The sequence below is a fragment of the Hakea prostrata genome, chromosome 9 (genome assembly GCF_041222555.1).
Source record: "Hakea prostrata isolate BN-2017 chromosome 9, UWA_Hpros_2, whole genome shotgun sequence".
Taxonomy (NCBI): domain Eukaryota; kingdom Viridiplantae; phylum Streptophyta; class Magnoliopsida; order Proteales; family Proteaceae; genus Hakea; species Hakea prostrata.
Window position 1 is genome coordinate 17,967,776 of NC_142608.1, and position 23,611 is coordinate 17,991,386.

Consider the following 23,611-nt stretch of genomic DNA (forward strand, 5'->3'; position numbering starts at 1 on the left):
GGGAGCCAAAGTTAGGGGAGTTCCAACCAATGGAAATTTGAGAAGTAAGGTCAAAGTGATCTTCCCATTTGGTCTCATAATGAAATCTCATAGGGCGTTTGTTTGTAGGGTGTAGGGAAATTTCCAAGGGGGTATGGTCAGAACCCACCATGGCATGTCTATGGCCTTGAACAGTCCCATAAAGATCAAGAAACTCAATATTTACAAAAGACCTATCAAGGCGTATCTTTTATCAAATCCCTCCCCTGACGCTTATTTGACCAAGAAAACTTAGGCTCAGTGCACTTAACCTCAAAGAGGTGGCAACTATCAATGATCATCCTAAATGCATCAAATTGTGATTGGGGTCTAGGGATCCCTCCCAATGTATCATCATTTGACAATAATTCATTAAAATCACCAAGAACAAGGGGAACTTACAGATGAACCCAATTGTGACAATTCATACCAGATCTGCTATTGATGCTCAACCTGAGGGTGGCCATATACCAAAGTGATTCGGAACACTGCACCAGAGGATGAAATGGTAATTTGCAAATCTACACTATTTGAAGAAGATGAAAGAATAGTGACTGAAACATTACCATTCCATAAGACACCAATACCACCTGAGAAACCAATGGGGTTAAAAGAGAAAAAATCATTAAACCTTAAAGTCCTTGCCACACGATGCATCACAACATTGTCTTGTTTTGTCTCCATAAGAAAGACAATGCTGGGCCTCCCTTTCCTGCATACTTTTGCAAGTACTGCTAAGTCAGGGGTGGGCCAAGCCCCTGGCAGTTCCAGGATAGAATCTTCATGACCCCCTTGGGGGCTGATTAAGGGTAGCCTGCCTCACCCTAAGGAGTTGTTTTTCAATCAAGGTCACCTTTTGTTGTTAAAACACGAATCTCCTAGTTTATTGGGCGAGAACAGTTGTTACAAGTATGGATCCAGTCCCCAAACATCGCCCCACAAATTTCATCACAGAGCATATCTGTGCTTCCATCAACCTTGGAATCCCCTCCCTGTCTAATTGTAAATTGATTTCACAATTTCTACATTCATGCCCAAACATTCCACAAAAATAGCATATAGCAGGGAGTTTGGAGAATTGCAAATCGACCCAGGTCACACTGTGTCGAGGTCTATGGGAAAGTCTAATGACCAAAGGTCTATCCAAATTTCTGAAGCTGTCATAAGGTACACTGTAATAAACGTCCCCAAATTGTTGCCAATGCAAATTGCTACCTCAGACTCATATATATTGGAGAAAACTCTGTCCACAACTGTATTGGGTTCTAGACACTTAAGAATCAGTAAGTGGTTCTTGATTAGCTAGGGACATTGATGAAGAACACAGTGAACTTCTCCTTGATTAAGCAATCGGATGAGGAATAGACAGTGAAATAGATACCTATAAATCTCTTGCCGGACTTGTAAATCTCTAGAAAGACCCCAAGCCTTTGTCAGTGAAATAGATACCGTAGATGGACAGACTCTCTTAGAAGTGAACATCTTCCCAATAACAAAATGTTCTTCATTCCCAGGTGAAGAAATAAGCAGGGAGTTAAGCTCGGGTAGGTCATCCTTGGGCAGAATAACGTTTGCTGAAAAAGCCACTGCATCCAAAGCAATTGGGTTGGTGAGGAAGAGGAATCCACCGGTGGGGTCACCATTAAAGCCTACACAATGCCAACAATTGAAGGAAAACAACTAGAAAAAGCTATTTAGTTCCTGCGAGTCATCAAGATTGAATAAAGAAAAAAACAGTAGTGGAGATCACCATTCTTGGAATAAAAAACCCTTTGCAAAGCTATCAAACAAAGTTATGGGAATCCCAAAGATGTAAAATCTTACTCATAACTAATTGAAAATGGCAAAAGTTCAAAACAAATCAACAATTGAAAGTGTGTGTGAGAGTGGAATCGGAGTCGGATGAGAAGAATTAGAAAAGTTGACATTAAAAACAAAGGAAACCGAAAAGCAAAACCAACCCCTCCTGGGAGAGGAAATCCCATAGCTCTGAGAAAGTTAATTTGGAGACTAGGGATAAGAACCAATCTAGCAATGTAGGTCAATAAAGCTGGAAAATCCAGTCCGGCGAATGTAGCGATAACTTCCGATGAAGTTCGAAAACAGTCTCTTAGAGAAGAGAGAGAAAAACCCTACGAAAGGGTAACAAGGTGTTAGTTCCCTTGAAGGCAAAATTAATAAAAAGATCTAGTAGGGTTGGGGATTCAAAACTACAACATGTGATGAAAGATGATTTGTTCATGAAATTCACTAGTGCTGGAACAAGATGATGTGGCCAAAATGAAGTTGTCAATTTGCTTTTAGCTTTTGGTTCAGTGCACCAAATAATCTGAGGGTATTGTTTATTCTTAGTGCATTGGTTGAGTCCTTCCAAAATTGCCATTTGCATTGCTTCAAAAATGTTGCCAAAATCTGTTGTACCTGTAAGGATAAACTCAACATTTCCATCTTCCATTAGCCCCACACTCCACCTTGTATTGTTTAAGAGTTCATTATAAGCCCCTGCACATAATAGTAAATGTGGGTGGTTTGTAGTTAGGGCCTGTTTGGTTACATGAGTCTGGAGATTTCAAATATCTAGAGATTTCAATTCTATAGATTTCAAATCTATGGAGTTATAATTTATAAAATTAGATGTTTGGTTGTGGAATGAAATCTGTGGATTCATCCTAAAAAACTATTTGATCGACATGATTTTTGTGAATGGGCAATGTATAGCTTTTTTGAAATCTCTGGATTTCACCCCTTACCCATAAATCTACAGATTCACGTTTTCAGTGTAAAAATGTGAATCTCTAGATTTCATGAATCTAGAGATTTTTACAACCAAACGGGTATAATTCTCAGATTCATGAATCGACAGATTTCAAATCTCTAGATTCATGAAACCAAACAGGCCCTTAAGTAATTCCTAAATGTATAGAAACAAATTTTTTTTTTTTGTGGTGTATGAGATGTGAGATGTGGGTTTTTTGGTCTTTTATTAAGTTCCTCAATCCATTTTTGAATGTTCATTAACAACAAGTGGGTTGTGTTTATTTTTGGTGAACACCACCAAGTTCCTTTCTTTCCAAGGAAAGTAACATGTTATGACAAATATAGAAGAAAAAAAACCACTGGGTTATTTGTGCATCAGGACCAAAGTTAAAGAGTAGATATTGCATAGATGCAAGATTGATTCTTAGGAAAAGAGATCTGTTCGGAGTCCTAGCGGTCCCACCGGCCAATTCTCTTTGTCCATTCGCATGAAATGAATACATTGCAGAGAGTTTCTGCCTTATCTCCACATTGTTCACAAATATTGTGGATCTCTATCCATTGAGATGAAATAGATCTATCTGGTAGCTCTGCATTCACGAGACACCAAAATAAATGTTTAAATTTTGGATGGAGTGGTAATTTCCAGAAAAATTTCCACCAGGATGTAAAAGTGCTATAAGTTGTGGGGTATTTGGTTCTTATCAGTGCTTGTCCCGCCATTTGACAGAGAACTCACCATTTGCTGAAAGAAGAGACACCCAGATATCTTCAGAATTGTTAAGAAGTGATGACATAAAGAATTTGAAATGTTAAAGTTAGAGAGATACTCCTTGTTGGTTTGAATGTTGATAGCCAATTTTGCCACCAGAGTGTTTGGGCCCCAGATATCAGTGTTGGGATACTCTTTGATCACACTTTTTGAGTTAGGCAATCAGAGATCAAACTAGAATGAAGTTTCTTTACCATTACCTACCTGCTTCCTTACCATGCTTTCTAGATTTGTGAGGATATTGCATAGACTTCTCTAGGGCCAAGAACCTACTTTTTCCCTCACTTTAGGGTTAAAAATACTGTTGTGCATGGAGTAGTTAGCTCTCAAAGTTTTACCCAACAGAGAGTTCAGGTTACTAAGCAGCCTCCAACCTTGTTTGAGTAGCAGGGTTGTATTAATATCCTCCATTTTTCGGAAACCTAGACCTCCTTGGTTCTTTGGTCCACAGCACTTGTCCCATGATATGAGGGCTATCTTCTTTTGACCGAATTGCCAAGCCAAAATTTTGGGCATACGGAATCAATTTGTTGGCACAAAGTGAGAGGGAGTTTAAAACACTGCATTTGGAAGAGAGAGAGGGGCTGAAGAACAGATTTGATAAGGACTTCTCTTCTAGCAAAGGAGAGGTTAGAGGCTTTCCAGGTGGCAAATCGAGTCTTGATTTTATTAAGTAGAAAGCTGAGATTTTTTATCCTTGATCTGCCTTGAAAGATTAAGGTCCCAAGATACACTGCATCTCTCTTCATCTCTGGTATATCTAGAGTTGAGAGTATTTGTGTCTTCAATTGATTGTTCACATTTCAATTAAAGTACATCCCACTTTTCTCAAAATTGATTACGATAGAATGGATCACTGGAGAGACGAAGAGAAGGAATCCTCTCCCAAAGATGCAGGTTAAGTTGGGAGTGTGTTGATTGCTCTGGCTTGGAGCTATTTAGACTTTGAAGAGCGTACGGTGACCTTTTATTTTATATGAATTACTTTTTAAAAAAATATCCGTTGGTTCTTTCATATTCTTAGTCTATTTGATTTTTACTTTACTAGAACACTGCGTCAAAGTCAAATCAAACGATTTTTACGAGAGGAATCACCCAATAAAATTGAAATAAAAATCATATCAAAATTGGGTATAAATAAGTTAAACCCAGTGAAGAAGAAGATAAAAGAGACAATAAAATTAATTGATTGGTAGAGTTGTGTTACACAACTCTTAAGGTCCCCAAGCCAATGCTATTTCTATTCTTTAAATATAACTCATGGGTGCTTGGTTGATTCGAATTCTATTTTTTCATCAAAACCCTAAGGCTACAGTTGTTTGCTGAAAAAAAAAGAGGTGGGAAAGTTGTACTTGTGGGTCCCATATGTTAGTGGGGGTGGAGAACATGATTGTAAAGTGTGGAAAAGTAATGGATAAATGCACTTTCCTACCCCCAATGCTTGTTTGGTTGGATAGGATGGTAAAAGTATTTTAGATTAAAGATATATTATAATATTTTTTTTTTAAATAACATGTTATTAATTTTTAATGGGTGAATACACTTTCCCAATTTCTCTCCCTCTCTGTGTGTGCGTGTGGTGGTGGTGTATGCTAGCTCTCTCTCTCTCTCTCTCTCTCTCTCTCTCTCTCTCTCTCTCTCTCTTCTTCTTCTTCTTCTTCTTCTTCTTCTTCTTCTTCTTCTTCCGATGCCGCTGCTATTGGTTCTCTGTTGAGGAAAATTGTTGCCATTGATTTGGTTCTCGCCTTTGCTTTTGCCATTGCTACTGGTTCTCGCCTCTGCCTCTGCCGCTGCTACAGGATCTCGCTTCTGCCTCTGCTAGTTTCTGCCTCTGCTTTTGTCGCTGGCCAGTTGCTACTGTTGCTGTTGCCTCCACCTCCTCCGTCATCTGCTACCTTCACCTCCCACATCCCACTGTAGCTCCCGCCAAACCCTTGCAAAGCTCCTACCAAATCTTCTCAACTCTCCCTCATTTCCCCTCAAAATCCCACCAAAATCATGGGGTTTTGAGAAGCCGTGGAGTGGGAAAAATAAGCCCCGACAGGGATTCCACGGTGGAAAGCGTTGTCATGTGAGTTTCCCACCCCGGGCAACCAAACACGCAAAAATTTGGATTTTTGTGGAAAACAAATACAACTTTCCCACCCCATTTGTGAAACCCCAGTATATTCCAGCAAACAAATGCAGCCTAAGAAAATCCCTACAATTTCAACTTCTTCCCGACAACCCATTTCGTGTCCCGATCTTTGTGGTGGGAACCTTCTCCACTACAATGGTGTACGTTTTAGTATATGCCCCTATTGGAATGGTTTACCTTTTTCTAGTACTTAAATTTGTTTTGCTTCTCTTGCTTGACCCCTCTCATACTTGTATTAGATTCACTGATGTCAGCCATTGAAAAATTTTACTCTAAAAGAAGAACTCAAAGATTTTATAGGCAGTGAAGATGGAGTTGACAATGGTAAGGAAGTTATTATCGCAGATGCCGAAGATCTCTGGATAACACCCCTTCATTGGTGTCTTTACCATCAGGCTTTGAATTGCTATGAAGGATTAGAAACATTCTTTATTTTTTCACCACCAACACCAACACCTCATTGATGCAGCCTCGCGGTAAGCACACAGAGAACTATTCTTTCGTCTTTACTAAAAAATACCAACACCTCATCTTCCGTCAACTTATCATATCAAACTTCTCAATCCCAAAACCTAACATTTAGCATTTTTACAGGTCTCTCCTTTATCGGAGTATGGCATTGTCAAGCGAGTCTCTGGCTTTTAAGTTGTGTTGTAGTTTTATCTGTGGGAAATGAATTAATTTTGCCAAATGCCTTGTCTAGATCGAAGACCTTATGGCTCCTCCTAAGACAACTTAGTCATATATCATTCCTTGGTTTGTGGTATTTCGTTGCAAACCTGATATACCGTGTGCCTCTTATTGGAGAAATCGATATCAAATTTAAACAATCACATCTCAAAATGCGTAAGAAAGAAATCTTCGTTCAATACATCTACAGAAAACCTTGGATTGTCACATGATAATTTTTTGATAATCTTCACGACTATTTCAATGTTTAAGAAACTTTTTAAATTCTTATTACATGAAGAGTTATCTTTTATCATATACATGCCTTAATTTGCAGGGCTTTTAGTAGCTTGTGCTAGTGTAGAAATCGCATGTCCAAACAATACTCTCTTATGTTTAATCCAGGGCAAGACGTAGGATACAGCGCTGCATCTGAGACATCTTTTATCTTGTGGCATAAATGGTTGGCCCGTTGTAATCTGACATTTAATCAGGTTGGACTCTCTCTTGAAGATGTAATTTGCAGCGTAGGTGAAACTTTTAGAGACTACTGTTTTTGTGACTTAACCACAAAATGTTCCACTATCTTATCAACAGAAACCAATGGCTGTTGCTTCTATTCATTGGGATGCAAGCTTCTAGTTGCTGGATTATGAAGGTGGCATATAACGACCAAGGATGGGAATAGGACAGTGTTATCGACATTTGCAATTTGTTCAAATAACCAGTTTCTAGGGCCAACCCTTGACAGGGTCCTGGGTATAAGTTCTCCCCCGATTATCATTCCATCAAAGATCCCCCAGCCGAGAAGTAATGTAAAGGTCCTTATCGGTCACCAACCCTTGATTTGACAAGAGGGGTCCATGTGGCAAAACCGTATTAGAAGAGCCCCGTGCTCCTGCTGGCTCAATGCCCCAGTTGCAGATGTTAGAATCTGTGTGTACTCAAAGATCTTCTCGAGCCCTGGGGCGGCGTCCTGTTCAGCACCTCCTCATGAGCCTTGGTCACTTGGGCAGAAAGGAACGACAGATGCTTCCCCTATGATGGAACCCCTGGCGGCTGAGACAACTCCCTTATCCGTGCCTCGAGTCCTCAAACAGCAGCGGCCATCTCCACCCTCCATCTCACGACATGAGCATCCAAAGGCTAAGAAGCATACCATCTCTGGAGGTATGAATCAATTATATAATCCTTCACCAAGCTTGAACGGGGTAAACTCTAAACATTCCAGCCACCACTTTCTTTAGCTTTCTAAACCCTTAAAGTGCATGATTTTCATCATCTCCTTGGGCTTTCACTCATTAATGGAGTCTTTGAGTTGCTGACCTAAACTAATTCGATGGTCGGAGGTGGCTTCCCGTCCTCTGAAGCGGCCCACTTTCACTTTGTTTTGGTCTTAGGAGCAAGGGCTGGATCAAGAACGAACCATGGAGCTAAGATCATATTTCTTGCACTAACAAACAATTAGTCTAACTCGGCAAGGAGAACGTCTTTCTACTCAAGGAGTTTGCATAGATGTTATTCTCCCTTGAAGAAAAAAGAAAAAGAACAAGATAAGAATATAACCTCTATTACATTTCTAATAACAATAGGAATATTCACTTTAATATTAATGGCTCTTACAAGGTATAAGCGATTACATTTTATACTAATCATCCCAAAACTCACAACTAAGCAATCTAGCAATCCTTGCCCTAACGCCAAAGCTTCTCCTTCAATAGCATTATTAAACTCAGATATTCCTTTTTCTCTTAGGGCCTGTTTGGTTACATGAATCCAGAGATTTCAAATCTCAGAATTCATGAATCTGGGAATTATACCCGTTTGGTTGTGTTGTAAATATGTTTAAAACTTTATATAAATATTTTATTTATTTTAATTGTGTCTTTTATCCATGGTTTTATTTAGTCCCACATCGGGTTGAGAGGATCTGATTATATGGTTTATATATAGTAAGAGCCTAGGTATTATTAATTTGCCCGAACCCTATAGTGACCCCGCCATGATTAATATATATATATATATATATATATATATATATATATATATATATATATATATATATATATATATATATATATATATATATATATGACTTGGGACTTGGTGTCACACCCCGCCCGCCGGGCCCGGTTAACCGCCCGACAACCCGCGGATGTGAACCGTCACAGATCCATGGTTTTAGTCTATCAACAATAATAAATACAAATACGAGATAATCAAGAGCAAGAGCAAGAAAAGAGCAATAATTAATAAAAAGGTTACAGGAGTCCAAATACTCCAATAAATATCAAAGAAATAGCCAAAGAAAGAATCCGTCACAGGATCCATGGTTTTAGTCTATCAACAATAATAAATACAAATACAGATAATCAAGAGCAAGAGCAAGAAAAGAGCAATAATTAATAAAAAGGTTACAGGAGTCCAAATACTCCAATAAATATCAAAGAAATAGCCAAAGAAAGAATCAGGAATCAAATGTAATATCAAGTTCAGCGGAAGCAAAGTAAACAAACTAAATAATCTTCATCTTCAGGAGGCTTCATGCTCTGCAAGTTCATGTATCACTGTTTGTGCCACATCAGCTTCATACGAGGAGGCTCTTTCATATGAATCATCTCCAACTTCTGACATTGTGCAACCATCTGTACAGTTTATATAATACATACAATGAAAGGAATGAGTTCCAACGAACTCGCAAGGAACAAGCAATTCTCATATATATGTCAATACAATCCACGAATGCACAGATGAAATGATATGGATGGTATGCAGAAATATGAATGCTACTAAGATCTAACTATGCAAGTCTCTAACAGCGGACATGCTTTAAGATATACACCAGCCCTCCTCTGGGTAAGTCTCATCACTCTGATCCGGCAAGGACTGGTTACCTCTGTAGGGATCCTGGGCAAAGGGGTAAGTCCACACCTGGCTCTCAAACCATGGCTGGGGGTTAAGTCAACACTCTCTCACCACGACCATTGGCAATGAGTACTGGCGCATGTCGGGGTTTCTAATCCAATGCAAGTCATAATAGTAACATACTATATGGAGTTCAGATACTTCCCCTATGGCACCAACCAACTCGGTTCAGTATCCTTCCCAACCTAGGAGTGAGAACCCTCACGGACTGGCTACCGCTATTGGACTCCACTTCTTAACCCTATGGTCATCCACATATTGTTGGGGCGGATGCTCTCATGACTCCTCGCGACACCCGGTCCGCTCCTTGGACGTCCATGAGCCCAACTCTAACATATGCAACCCTACCATTACATGACCAATAGTGGACCACTGAGTCTCCGCACGGATTGGTTACCGCTGTTGGATGAAACATAGTCACGTCACCATTGTCACGGGTCACCCGGCTTCAATTCCCCTGCCGAAAGGGTAATAGCATGTGAGGTACCTAGCCATGCAATTCTAGACACTCCTAAGTATGTCATCCAGTAATCATGATAGTGCTGGAGACATCAGCAGGCATGTGTCCCATTCCACAGCCTTCTGATATCCCAAGCTAAGATATCCCAAAGGAATACCCCTTCCATCACAACTACACTACAATCACTCTTTATCATACCATGAACAGTTGTGCAATATCATAAAAGATGAAGTACATCAAAGAACACCACTAACAGCAAGTATACAATAAGGTTCACATGCTTTATACAATTACAGCAAGTTACATGATCAAAGAATAGTAAATAGAACAGCTGAATCATCATGTATATGTAATTGCATATAAATAAGAATGCATGTCCTTACCTGTAATTATGTAAAACTCCTCTAACTTGAATTCCAGAAACTATTATAAGACTTCTACTTGAAACAGAGAACACCTATATAGAGGGTTACAAGAATATAAAAGAGTCAAGAGTCAAAACAAATCCAAAATCAAACTTACACAGACACTGGAAACCGGCCGGTCGCTTGAGCCGGTCGCTTAGGTTGAGCGACCGCCACTAGTGACCGCCCCAAAAACAGAGAGTTTCAGATCCGAAACTCAGGCTTCTGATCATCTGTTTTCAATCCGGATTTCGAGTGATCATGGCCAAAGTCTCGAATCTAACACTCCAAGAGACACTAGGTGAAAAGAAACCTAACAATTATCAAAAATGGATTACCCAGAAACTTTTCCCTTGACTAGATCCATCCATTAACAAATGCAGGGATTCGTTTACATTGAAAAGGGAGTACAACAAATCAATTGGGTAACTACTAACAAAAAGGAGATGGGTTCATATCAATTAGACGTTAAAAAGAAGAGAATTGCAGATGGAGATTCATTACCTTAATCAGAATCACCAAGAATAGAAGAGAAAAGGTTTCATATTATTAACAGCACTTCAGACCTGAATCCTGCACGATTCCACTGCCGCCTAATCGCCCAAAATAGCAATCCCGAACATAATAATGCGTTAATAGGGCGAGGGATGCTATTTATAACGAACAGGGGGCAAAAGAGGGCATTTTCCCGCAAGCAGAACCGAGCGGTCGCTTGGTTTAATCAACCGCCACTAGCAACCGCCCCCATGTATATTGCTATACAAGGGTGCTTTGCTCATGGGGTTGAAGACCAAGTACAACCTAACCCAAATGAAGACATGGGGGAGATCATAGTCCGAAAAATCAATCATAATAGGTTTGTAACAAAGAGGTTAGGGTTTCATCATAACATATGGCTCATGAAAAGGTTATGATCACGGAAAGAGAGGGAATGATTGTTATCAAGAAAATAACAAGAAATCATAGGAAATCTAATTTAGGTTAATAGAAACATTACCCATGAGGTTTCCCTCACATGGAAGGTTACAAGAGGTTTCCAGAAAGATCATTCAAGGGTTAGGGTTTCAAGGAATTTATTTGGCTAGGGTTAAGATCATGATGATGATCATAGATCTCAAAGAATATGATGAGATCATGGAATAGATGGTTGCAAGAATGCATCATCTTCTTCCTGATCTCAATCAAGAACAAGAACGAAGAAGAATAATTAGAAATCCTAATTATGTTAAACATATCTCATGAAGAAAATATAGTGATCAAGTTTAGGTTAACACAAATATCACCCAAGGGAAAGAGAAACAAAGAATCAAGATTCACCCATGGGAAAGAGAAACAAAGAATGCACAATCTGAAAAAGTGTTGGGAAGTTTCCAATAGATAAAAGAACAATAGATTTTCAGATATGGTTACCTCTCATAAGAGTTGGTTACCTCTCATGAGAGTTACCCATAATTAATTCTCACAAAAACAACCCAAGATAGATAAGGGAACATCTCATTAGTATTTCAAAATAAAGAATGGAATTAGAAAGGGTCTACTAATGAGAGAAAATAAGGTTCTCAATTAAAGTGAAGGGAAATAAATTCAAATCATACAATTAGGGATTTACTAACAAGAATCCGTGTATCCCACGAAAAGACTAGGGAGAATAAAGATTCACCCTTAGGGCAAAGAATTTACAATCAAGAAAGGTTTTGGGGAGAGTCCAATGAACTAATAGAAAATAAAAGGGTTGCCAATTGTTCCAAGGAAAAACAAGGATCAACTCCTCAATCATGAGGACACAAGGGAAGGTCATGGTAATAATATGAGACCTTCCCCACAATAATAAAGATAGGTAGGAAATTAGGGAAAGTATCATTAAGAGCTTTGGTGGAATCAAATTCAAGGATCATCGCCATATGGCTTCAAGATCATAGAGTGAATTGGGGGATTCACTCTAGGGTTAAAAGAATTAAAGAAGAGGTCATTACAGTAGTGTAATACCCTTCTCAAAATCAGAATATCAGAAGTAGAGAAGAAAGAATGAATTAAAGAAGAAGCGAATTGAATACCAACCTTTTAGAAGACAAACCGCTGAAGAAACCTGAACAGATACTTGAGGATCTTCCTTGGCTTCGAAGGAGAGGTTCTAGGGATCTTCCCACGTTCTCCCAAGGCTTAGAAACAGATTGAGAGTGAAACACATGGAGTTCCCCCTTTTAAATAGCACAAAGAGTTCAAGAGTTACTAGGGTTTCACCAAACTGACCAAACTGACCCTGTTGGTTGATTGGTTGCCAAAGAGGAAGTTCAAAGGTCGATCCCACACTATCTAGAGGTTTAGAAACATGGTGGGAATAGTTTACCACGAAATTAAAAGAAATAAAGCTTTTGAAAACCTTCAAAACAGATATTTACCAAAATGCCACTGCCTGGACAGCTTGTTCAAAAATAGGGATTTAATGGGCCTAACTTCAATATTTTTGGATGGGCTTCTTTCAACACATCATACTACTTACCTAGTATGGAGGGATGTCTTCAAACCAGGTCCAACTAAGCTTTAGGTCCACCAATCAAGTTCTTCTTCACAAATAAATAGTTCAACACCAAATCAAATAAGGTTTCCATAAGGAAACACCATCATCAATATCCATGGGTTTTGGGTCAAACACCATATCTTCTACTGAGATGGCCCACAAAGACATCTTCCTAAGATTTTCAAAGATAGTAAAACTGAAATCACGGTCAAACTTCAAAGTCAACATTAAACAAAACCCGACTTCACCCAAAACACATTGGGTTTCCGGGCTAGATTTAGGCTGGGTGTCACACTTGGGACCGTGGGCTTTGATCCGGAAGGCCCAGTTTGTCATGGGCCCTATTCTGGAAAGCCCACTACTGGGTGAATACGTGGAGATGCCATTTGAGTGGCACTCTCCTGTAGGGAGGTTAGCTGGAGGTACCTTACTGAAGAGAGTTGAGCTGAAAGGTACCCTTTCACCCACAGCCTTTGGGGCTCTATATAAACTCAATTTCGTGCTCATTCTTGACCCCCCCCCATTTTTTCTTTTTCTTTCTCTCTCTCTCTCTCTCTCTCTCTCTCTCTCTCTCTCTCTCTCTCTCTCTCTCTCTCTCTCTCTCTCTCCATGTTATTCTGTTAAGCAGTGAACACAACCTGATTATACCTTGAGTAAACCTTTCTGGGGTGCAACCTTAAAGGTTTGGGCTGACTGAACATGGGGTGAAGACACTTTTAGAACCCGTATTGCACAATTCGGGGTGTCTAAATACCTTAAAGAAAGTACTTCATGTACGTTTCAACTCTAAAGGAGTACTATGATTACAACAACAGTTCTGGTGTGCGTGCAGATCCCTCAATCGTTTTACAACAAGTTTAAGGTATTTAGTATTTTCTACCATGGCTACTGACAACACTGAAGTAGTCAACACAACTGTTGGAAAAGAGACCAATATGAAGGACTCTGCAAACGTAAGTACACATGAGAAAGCCACTGAGAACAACACTCCTCTTCCATCTCTGCAAGCTTCACAACCACCAACCGGAAAGTCAGATTTTGACAAAATCGAGCAGTTCAAAGGTGAGAACTTTAAACGTTGGAAGCAAATGCTATATTTTGCACTTATGGAAGCTGGGATAGCATTTGTGCTGAGTGAACCCCAACCTGATAAGTCAGGTGATCCTACCTTCGATCAGAAAAGGATCGAATGGTTCACTGCAGATTTCAAATGTAAGAATCGCATTCTAAATGCGTTGTCAAATGAGTTATACAATGTGTATAGCTCTTTTGAATTTGCTTATGAAATCTGGGAGGCATTAGTCAAGAAGTATACTCTTGAGGATGCCGGTAACTTAAGGTTTGTGGTTGAAACTTTTCTGGAGTTTACGATGGTCGATGGGATTAGCATCTCTGACCAAGTAAACAAGTATCAAGTGTTGGTGGGGAATCTGGCAAAAGAGAATATCATTCTGCGAGATGCCTTTGTGACCAGTGCCTTGATACATAAGCTTCCTTCCTCTTGGAGTGCCTTTAAGGTCTCAATGAAATAGAAGAGGAAGGACTGGGCCTTTGATAGTGTTGTGGTTCGGATCAGAATAGAAGAGAGGAACCGACTTAGGAACGAATCTAGTAGTTCCAATAAGCCTAAGGCCAACTTGGTAGAGACTAGAACGAAGGAAAAAGAAAAGAAGAGATTTAATAAGTCTCTGAAACCCAATCAAGACTCTACCTTCAAAAAGAAGAAGAGAGCATGCTTCAAGTGTGGCAAACCTAGGCATTTCATTAAGGATTGCAGGGTAAAGAAGAAAGGAGGATCAGAGAAAGCAAGCGCTAATCTGATTGATTCTGAGATCTACACTGCAATGATAACAGAGGCTTTTGTAGTTGAAAGTCAACATCCTGGGTGATAGATACAGGTGCTACCAGGCACATTTGTGGAGATAGGAGCTTCTTCTCCAAGTACTCTGATGCTACTGACAAGATCTTCATGGGAAATTCTCAACCAGCCAATGTAATCGGAAAAGGACAAATCACCCTGAAGCTGACCTCTGGAAAGATTCTGAAGTTGGAGAATGTTCTCTATGTACCAGATATAAGGCGAAATCTGATCTCTGGTCCGCTCCTGAATATAGCTGGGTTCAAACTGTCCTTTGAAGCAAACAAAGCAATTCCCTTGAAAAATGATGTATTTATTGGAAAATGTTATCTAAATGATGGCCTCTTTGTATTGAGTATTACTGAATTAATAAATACTTCTGATTCTGCTTATGTTTTTTATTCTTTTGATTTATGGCATGGTAGACTAGGTCACAGCAGTGCACCTTATATATCTCAATTATGTAAGTTGGGCATTATACATAGTGTTAAACCACCACTGACTAAATGTCAAATTTGTGTTGAGGCTAAATTTACAAAGAAACCTCATAAGTCAGTGGATAGGAAAACGATTTGCTAGAACTAGTGCATAGTGATTTATGTGATTTCAAATCACAAGAATCAAGAGGTGGTAATAGGTATGTTATCACCTTCATAGATGACTGTTCTAGATATACTATGATATATCTACTGAAATCTAAGAATGAAGCCTGCAATGCCTGCAATGCCTTTCTGTCTTCCCAAGCTATATCCAGAGGTTGATTTGCGCTCATCGATGTCTCCAGCCCAGTCGGCATCACTATAGCCAACTAACCGCAAATCCAATCCTTGGTAACACAGCATGTAGTTACTCGTTCCTCTGAGATATCTCAATATCCTCTTGACTGCTTTCCAGTGCTCTATGCCTGGGTTTGATTGGTACCGACTAACCAAACCCACTGCATAACAAATATCCGGCCTAGTACACATCATAGCGTACATAAGGCTATCTACTGCACTGGAATATGGAACTCTTTCCATCTTGGTTTTCTCCTCTGGAGTCTTAGGACCCATATCAAGGCTCAAATGCAAACCCTTCTCCACTGGAGTATCAATTGGTTTGCAGTTGTGCATCTGGTATCTTGTCAAGACATTGTCAATATAGGTCTCTTGAGATAAACCCAGTAATCTCTTTTGCCTATTTCTGACAATCTTGACACCAAGCACATAGCTTGCTTCACCCATGTCCTTCATATCAAATACGGAGGACAACCATTTCTTAATGGTTTCCAACAGCTCCTTGCTATTGCTAGCCATAAGTATGTCAGCTATGTATAGTGTCAGAATGACATAATTACCATTAGATCTCTTGGTATAAATACAGTGGTCTTCCTCAAGCATGGAAAACCCTTTTTCTATCATAGCTTGGTGGAAGCGCGCATTCCACTGTCTAGATGCTTGCTTTAAGCCATATATTGACTTCTTAAGCTTGCACACTTTGCGCTTAAGTCAATTTGCTTCAAAGCCTTGAGGTTGATCCATATAGATCTCTTCCTCAAGTTCTCCATTGAAAAAAGTAGTTTTTACATCCATCTGATAAAGCTCCAAGTCCAACTGAGCAATAATGGCTAGTATGAGGCGGATCGAGGCAAACCTAATCACAGGGAAAAAGTTTCCTTATAATCAACGCCCTCTCATTGGGTGTAGCCCTTAGCCACTAAACAAGCCTTGAATCTCTCAATAGATCCATCCGCCTTTCTCTTGATCTTGAGAACCCACTTGTTCCCAATTGTCTTTCGGCCCGGCGGCAAGTCAACCAAGTCCCAGACATGATTAACTTTCATCGACTCCAACTCTTCCTCTATTGCTTTCAACCATTCCTTTGAGCTTGACCCCACAAGAGCTTCCTCCACGCTCTTTGGTTCATGCTCATCGACTGAAGTCATCTCACAGTTGATCTCTTCAGGAGTTACCATGTAGGCTCCATCTCTATGTCGAAACGTCGACAAGGAATTTGCCCGCGCCCACTACGGCGCAAGTGCATGTCAGATTGCTCACCCTCTGAGGTAGCTATCATATCTGAACTCCCACTCCCACTAGGATCTGCTGAATGAACCCCAGGTTCCAGAATCGGAATCCCTGGAGTGACAAGACCACTATCTTGTATTTCAAAGGATTCCAATGTTTGTTAACTCCTGAAAGAGATGGAAAATCATTCTCCAAGAATGTTGCATCCCTAGACTCAAGTTTCGTTCTCCTCTCACTCTCATCTAGTCCAATGAAGACATGGCCCTTTGAGGGCTCAGAGTATCTCCCAAAGATACACTTTCTTCCTCAGGGTCCAAGCTTTCCATACTGGTGAAGCTTTCCATACTGGTGAGAAGTAGAGTGAACATATGCTGCACATCCCCATGCGCGCAAGTAACTCAAATCTGGCTTCCTTTCCGATCCACAACTCATATGGTATGGAAGGAACCGATTTGGTTGGAACTCTATTAAGGATATAGGTTGCAATCAACAAAGCATCTCCCCAATAAGAGATGGGTAGATTTGCCTGTGCCATCATGGATCTCACCATGTCTAGCAAGGTTCTATTCCTCCTCTCAACAACCCCATTTTGTTGTGGAGTCCCTGGAATAGTAAGTTGTCTAGATATCCTCTTTTCATCACACAACCCTTTGAACATATCGGAGAGATACTCTCTACCTCTATCCGTTCTAAGAGTTTTAATCATTTTATCTAACTGATTCTCAACTAAGCTCATGAATTTCTTAAAACATTCTAGAGCTTCTAACTTATGAGAAATTAGATAAATGTGACCATACCGTGTATAATCATCTATGAATGTGATGAAATAAGCTTGTTCTTTTCTAGTATGCACATCCATGGGTCCACATACATCTGAATGGATAAGTTCTAAAGGAAGAGAGGCTCTCAAAGCCTTTTTAAATGGTTTTCTAGTTGCTTTTCCTGCTAGACATGACTCACAGGTTGGCAAATCAGATAGTGAACCTTGGCCTAAGAGACCTTCTCTTGCCAACCTGTTCATCCTATCTAAGCCAATATGTCCTAGTCTAGCATGCCACAAATTAGAATCAATACACACAATATTTTTAGCAAACAAAAGCATTACTAAGATTAGATAAATTATCAATTGTATCCAATACAATAAAACCATTATTAAGAAAACCATAACCATAAAATGTATCACCTAGATACAAAAACCAAAGAATTGTTTTCAAATACAACTCTAAAACCATGTCTCATAAACCACTCTTGTTTCTGTTCCCACCTCTGTTACTTTGCCTAGACCACTGAGGTTGAGCTCTCTCCTTCTTGCACTTGAAGCCTGCACCCTTACTAGTGCTTGCTTCAGCAGCAACTACTTCAGTGTGAGGGATATCGGCCAACATCTGATCCTCCTCTAGCTCAATGTGCTTGGCAGCTTGATCAAATGTCTTGACATCATCAACATGAGTCAAGAAGATCTCCATATGCTCCCAAGACTTAGGCAATGACCTGATAACTGCAGAGACTTGCTCCTCATCAGTCTTTTTGGCGCCCACATGCGCTCAACTCACTAATCATGTTGGAATACATGATGGTTATATGCTGCCTCATGGTGTGACCCTGGCGCATCTTATAACCATCAAATGTGAGTCTGAGCTGGCGGCCTCTTGTGGTGGAAGTCCCTCCATACTGGAACTTCACAGCCTCCCACAAAGACTTTGCAATCCTATGTTTTTCTAACCGAAGCATCAGGTCATCCCTCATGGAGCTTAGGATACTAATCCTAGCTACCCAGTCTTTCCTCTTACAGGCATTGTAAAGCTCAAGGTTCCTGCGATACTCTGCAGTGGTACCTTCCTCAGGTGGGGACATGGTCTAGTTTACGGTTTCCAGCATGTTCTGTTCTTCTAGGAGATATTGCACGTTTCGGTGCCAGAGGTCATAATACTTCTCATTCAGTTTATCTCTTTTCGTGAAGTCAGCAACTATGCTTTTTGGTAGCAGCCATTTATTCTAGAAACATTATATACTAGGATGAGTTCTACTATTCTAGCATAAAACACAACTCAAGCAACAGCAAATCACACTAGCATAGTCATCCTATGGGGTAAGCATTTAAACCAAAAGAGATGCTAACAAACATTCAATCAAATTTCATGCAAACCCACATAAACTTATATACTAGTTTCATTCTATGCAAGAAACATAATTGATAGACCCATAATTAAAATTGTTTTAATAAAATAAAACATGCAATCATGTTAATGCTATGAGGTGGTTCACACAGAACACTTCTACCTCATTAGCTCCCACTAGGCCCCATTAGGCCCTCAATGCTCAAACATCACATAGATTGTGAGCCATTGATGTCCAGTAAATAGAAACACATTCAAAACTGGACAAATTCTCAGACGGATTCTGAGACGGATCACCGTCTGAGATGGATTCTGAGATGGCTCTCCGTCTGGGAGTCCATCTGCCCAGACGGACTGCCGTCTCACCAGACGAACAGTCCCTCTAGCATTCTGTGACCAGATGGATTCTGAGACTGTGCACCGTCTGGCTTCTGTGACAGACGGATTTTGAGACGGCGCACCGTCTGAGAGTCCGTCTGGCTTCTGTGACTAGCCGTCTCAGAATCCGTCTAGTACACGGACGTCATTTCCCCATTTAATGAATTTTTTTTTCAAAAAACGAAAAATCACGTTTTTATTTTTTTATATTTTTTCATGAAAGAATTTTTTTTCAAAAAACGGTAAAAACACAATTTTTCACCAAAAAAAATCATCCAAAAACACACACAAAAAAAATAAAAAAATCCAACATTAAATCTTAAACAAAAATTATCATCATGGATTATCAATTCATGCAAATCTTCATTAGGGAAATTCACAAGGATCCTCCCACTCGGATCCGAACCAAAAAATTTGGGTTTCCAAAAAATCCTATCAATCCTCCCATGGGTTTCGTATTAAACCCTGGATTTTCTGCGGGTTTCCATAAACCCTTGATCCTCCCATTGGATCCATTCATTGAAATTAAACAATGGAGAGGAACAAATAATCGTGGGAACCAATGGCTCTAATGCCAACGTTGGTAATACTCCAAATATATCAATTCTATTTAATTGACGGGGAAAGATTCCTTACCTGGATTCGCTTTCCCTTTTGTAAAGTATTCGTAGTGGAAGTAAATCTGGATCCACGTTCTCGTTCCACCACCAAATCTCTACCGGGATGATTCCACAATCACAAGGAAAATGAAGTATTTCCGCAACCCAAATGCCTGTGGAATAAAAGATGGAAGAAGATCTAAAGCCAAAGAAAGGAAACCTCCACTAGGTTTCCCTTCCTGCATTTCTTGGAGAGAGGGAGAGAGATGGGAGCCTCATTTTCTTAGAAAAACTTACGTAATGTAAACACACTCACTTATGCGGTGGTTACCAAAATATATAACCCTATTTTGTAACCGCCCTAATAGTGAGTTTTCAAATTTGCCCTTGGGCATTTAATTTATTATTATATTAATAAATTCCAACATTATAAAACTCAATGCACTAACATAGTGATTAAAAAGGGCAATTCCACAATGATTCTACATACTTGAATGGTTTTTTTTTCCTTAGAAAAATAGTAGCTCTAGGGAGGTTGTAAAGCAGGTAAGAATCAAGATATCTGGTAAAGGAACTTAATGGTGCCAGAAGAGAGAACATATGGAAATACACCAAAAGGCAAAATGTTTTGATTTCACAGCATTTATTTGTCTCTCACTTACTACAATTTTTATTTCTCTTATGACTTCCACTGGTTGTCTTAAATAGACTATTTTCAAGTACCCCATAAAGGAAGCATATGATGTGTTGTTTTTGAGTTCCTAATTTAGGAATAGCAAATATTATCCCCAAAAACAAAGGTTCAGGAATAGCAAATGGAGAAGCAGAGACAAAGCTTCATGGAGGATCAGACATATTTTAAGATCCTGAAACCCAATATACATTGCACAGCCATAGTGAAATCTAGAAATTCATCAAATCCCAAAAGAGAAGAATTAACATTAGGAACATAAATAATTCAGTTCAGGCCACTACTGTATGAGTTCCAATCTAAATTTATGATGGTCAAACGAAGTCATGTTTTAAGGTACTGCAGAACTATACATCAGAACTGGGAAATCAACCTTCCAGCTAAACTCGAATGTCAAGCAAAACAGTGTTGTTTTATAAAACAGAATCAATCCAATAACAGGATTAATGAACGTTGTCCAATATTCTTGGCTCAAGTCATTTTCGTTCGAAGTTCAAATATTGGAGTGAATGAAGCCAAAATAAGTAACTGAAAATGACTGAAGAGATACACTCACTGGGATATCCAAAACAAGTATTGATATGTAAAAGAATTAGACAGTATTTTTCTCAGATTGTCCAGGACGGAATCATGAATAAAACAAATAAAAGAAAATACTGTTGTGCTTTGCAAAGCAGTATGCAACTATTTGTAGAAACAAAAACAAACAGAATCACTAACTTTCAAATGTAGTCAAAGTTTGAGACCTGAGACCTGCATTTTAACTGATGATACATTTAACTTACGATTAATGGAACAGGGAAGAACCTCCTCATGTGCCCTTTGGATCAGTGTCTCTATGAACTGGACGTCGAATATCAAACTGATCTACAAACTCCAAAGGAGTCGCCCTCTCATTTCTGATCCTCTTGATCTTGGGGCTCAACAAGCCCCTGTGCCTAAAACCATACAACTTTTGAACCTGGTTATCTGCAAAATGAAAAGCTCTCTCCATACTTTTCAAGCACCTCTCCACTGAATAATCACCATAGCTTTCATAGGGCTTGCAACCCATGAAATGAGTCACAAATGGCCATCTCTCATCACCCAACCCAGGGTGGTACTTCTCCATCATCTCCTCATATGTATCCACTAAACCAACCCAGTAGCCATGTAAGTAGAAAGAATTCTTGATGAAGACCTTATCCATCCATTATTTCTGGGAGATGAGAAGGTAGATCAAGGCGGATTGATCGTCAGCCTCGAACAGCAAATTTGGGTAGTCAAGAGTTTCCCTGCGTCGTCCCTAACAGGACCTTTGGGACCCATGGGAGCCCAAGCATCGAGCAAATCCAAAAACCACTGGCAATTCCAAAAGAGAAAGCTGCCAGTGTTCAGAGCAACCCAAGATTTCTGCTTGAACAGCAAATCTGGGTAACCATGGATTACCATATTATACTTGACATACTTAGACAGAGGAAGCTGAAACACCATATCCATGAAGAGGGCATCGCTATCCATTCACCAGATCCACTCCACCTCCGGGTGAGACAGCTTTAAGCGTCAAATCAAGGGCAGCTCGCCCAGTAACCGGCGAGCTCCTTATCGAGAAGAGCCATATTGTAAATGATCTCAATGCCATGGATTCTGCAGTAATCGATCTTGTTCTCGATGGACTTGAGGAGATAATGATCCCCAATTGCATTGTCACAAGGGTTTGGACGAGACCCGATAACAAGCAAGATTCGAACTTTACCTTTGACAAGATTGGGGTATGTGTTGGGTTTAGTGATGAAAATCACTTTATCTTTTTTTTGAATTCAAATTTGAATTTGGTGGGTTCCACTTAGTGTTTAACATGGGTAGGTGTTTGGTATCATTAACATGAAAAAGTACCATCAAAAGTTTCACACACTTTAGTTTTTTATGCACTTTAAAACAACAAGCACCAGTGGTCTAGTGGTAGAATAGTACCCTGCCACGGTACAGACCCGGGTTCGATTCCCGGCTGGTGCAAGATAATGATTGCGGGGATAGCTCAGTTGGGAGAGCGTCAGACTGAAGATCTGAAGGTCGCGTGTTCGATCCACGCTCACCGCATTTTAGTTTCTTTTTTTTCCATCATTTCTTATTAGTTTCTTTTTTTTCCATCATTTCTTATTAGTTTCTTTTTTTTTCATCATTTCTTATTAGTTTCTTTTTTTTCCATCATTTCTTATTAGTTTCTTTTTTTTCCATCATTTCTTATTAGTTTCTTTTTTTTTCCATCATTTCTTATCCAAGACCAATCCATCCAACTAAGCCGGATATTGCTCATGCGGTTGGTGTGTTGAGTAGATGTATGCAAATCCTGGGTGCTATCATATATATACCTTTGTATCGGCTAAGTTCACGAGCTGGAGATAAGCGGACTCGAACCGCTTACATTCGCCACAGGGTAAACCACCGCCTCTTAGGCCTCCCCAACTACTGATTCTACCATAGAGGCCAACGATAGACAATAACTCCCCCTCGAACACCCTCTCGACGATGAAGCTTATCCCCCATCATCTCACTGGCCGACCTTGACCCCTTTTTGGGGGGGGTCATATCTAGTATTCAGAAAAGCATTGGGAGGCTGCAAAATGGGTGCTTAGATATTTGAGAGGCACAAGTGACTACTCTATCACATTTAGCAAATGTGGAGAGCAAATTCAAGGCTATGTGGATGCTAGTTATTGTGATGATCGTGATAAGGGGCGATCTACAAAGGGGTACCGAAGCTGAATACATGGCGGCAACCGAAGCTTGTAAAGAAGCGGTGTGGCTTCAAGGTTTGATGGGTGAGATTGGCATTGAGTCAAAAGGTATGCATTTATTTTGTGATAATATGAGTGCAATTTACTTGGCCAAGAACCCGATACATCACAAGAGTACAAAGCATATATTGGTACAATATCATTACATTCGAAAAGTCATTGAAGAAGGAAAGATCCAATTGTTAAAAGTTGGAACCAATGAGAATGTGGTGGATATGCTTACCATGGTTGTCCAAGGAGAGAAATTGAATTAGTGTCTATCTTCTCTTGGTTTCAAGAAACATGATTTGACAAGTAAGTGATTTCCATCAAGGTGGAGATTGTTGGGTCCAGTGATGAAAATCACTTTATCTTTTGTTTGAATTCAAATTTGAATTTGGTGGGTCCCACTTAGTGTTTAACATGGGTATGTGTTTGGTATCATTAAGAGGGCCTTGGGAGAGGTAAATGGAGTGAGAAGAAGAGAGTTTCTAGTGACTTCTAAAGTGGGTTTTGTGCAAAAACGGGATTGAGCTTTTGGGATCT

General features: G+C 39.8%; 2 non-coding genes and 1 pseudogene across 2 annotated transcripts; 2 read left to right on the forward strand and 1 right to left on the reverse strand.

The window, feature by feature from the left end:
- Positions 1–21,059: 21,059 nt before the first annotated feature.
- Positions 21,060–22,835, reverse strand: LOC149004897 (putative xyloglucan 6-xylosyltransferase 3 pseudogene; annotated as a pseudogene).
- On the forward strand, positions 22,234–22,304 carry TRNAG-GCC (transfer RNA glycine (anticodon GCC)). Its single transcript has one exon. It is a non-coding gene; the product is annotated as a tRNA-Gly (tRNA).
- On the forward strand, positions 22,316–22,388 carry TRNAF-GAA (transfer RNA phenylalanine (anticodon GAA)). Its single transcript has one exon. It is a non-coding gene; the product is annotated as a tRNA-Phe (tRNA).
- Positions 22,836–23,611: the final 776 nt, after the last annotated feature.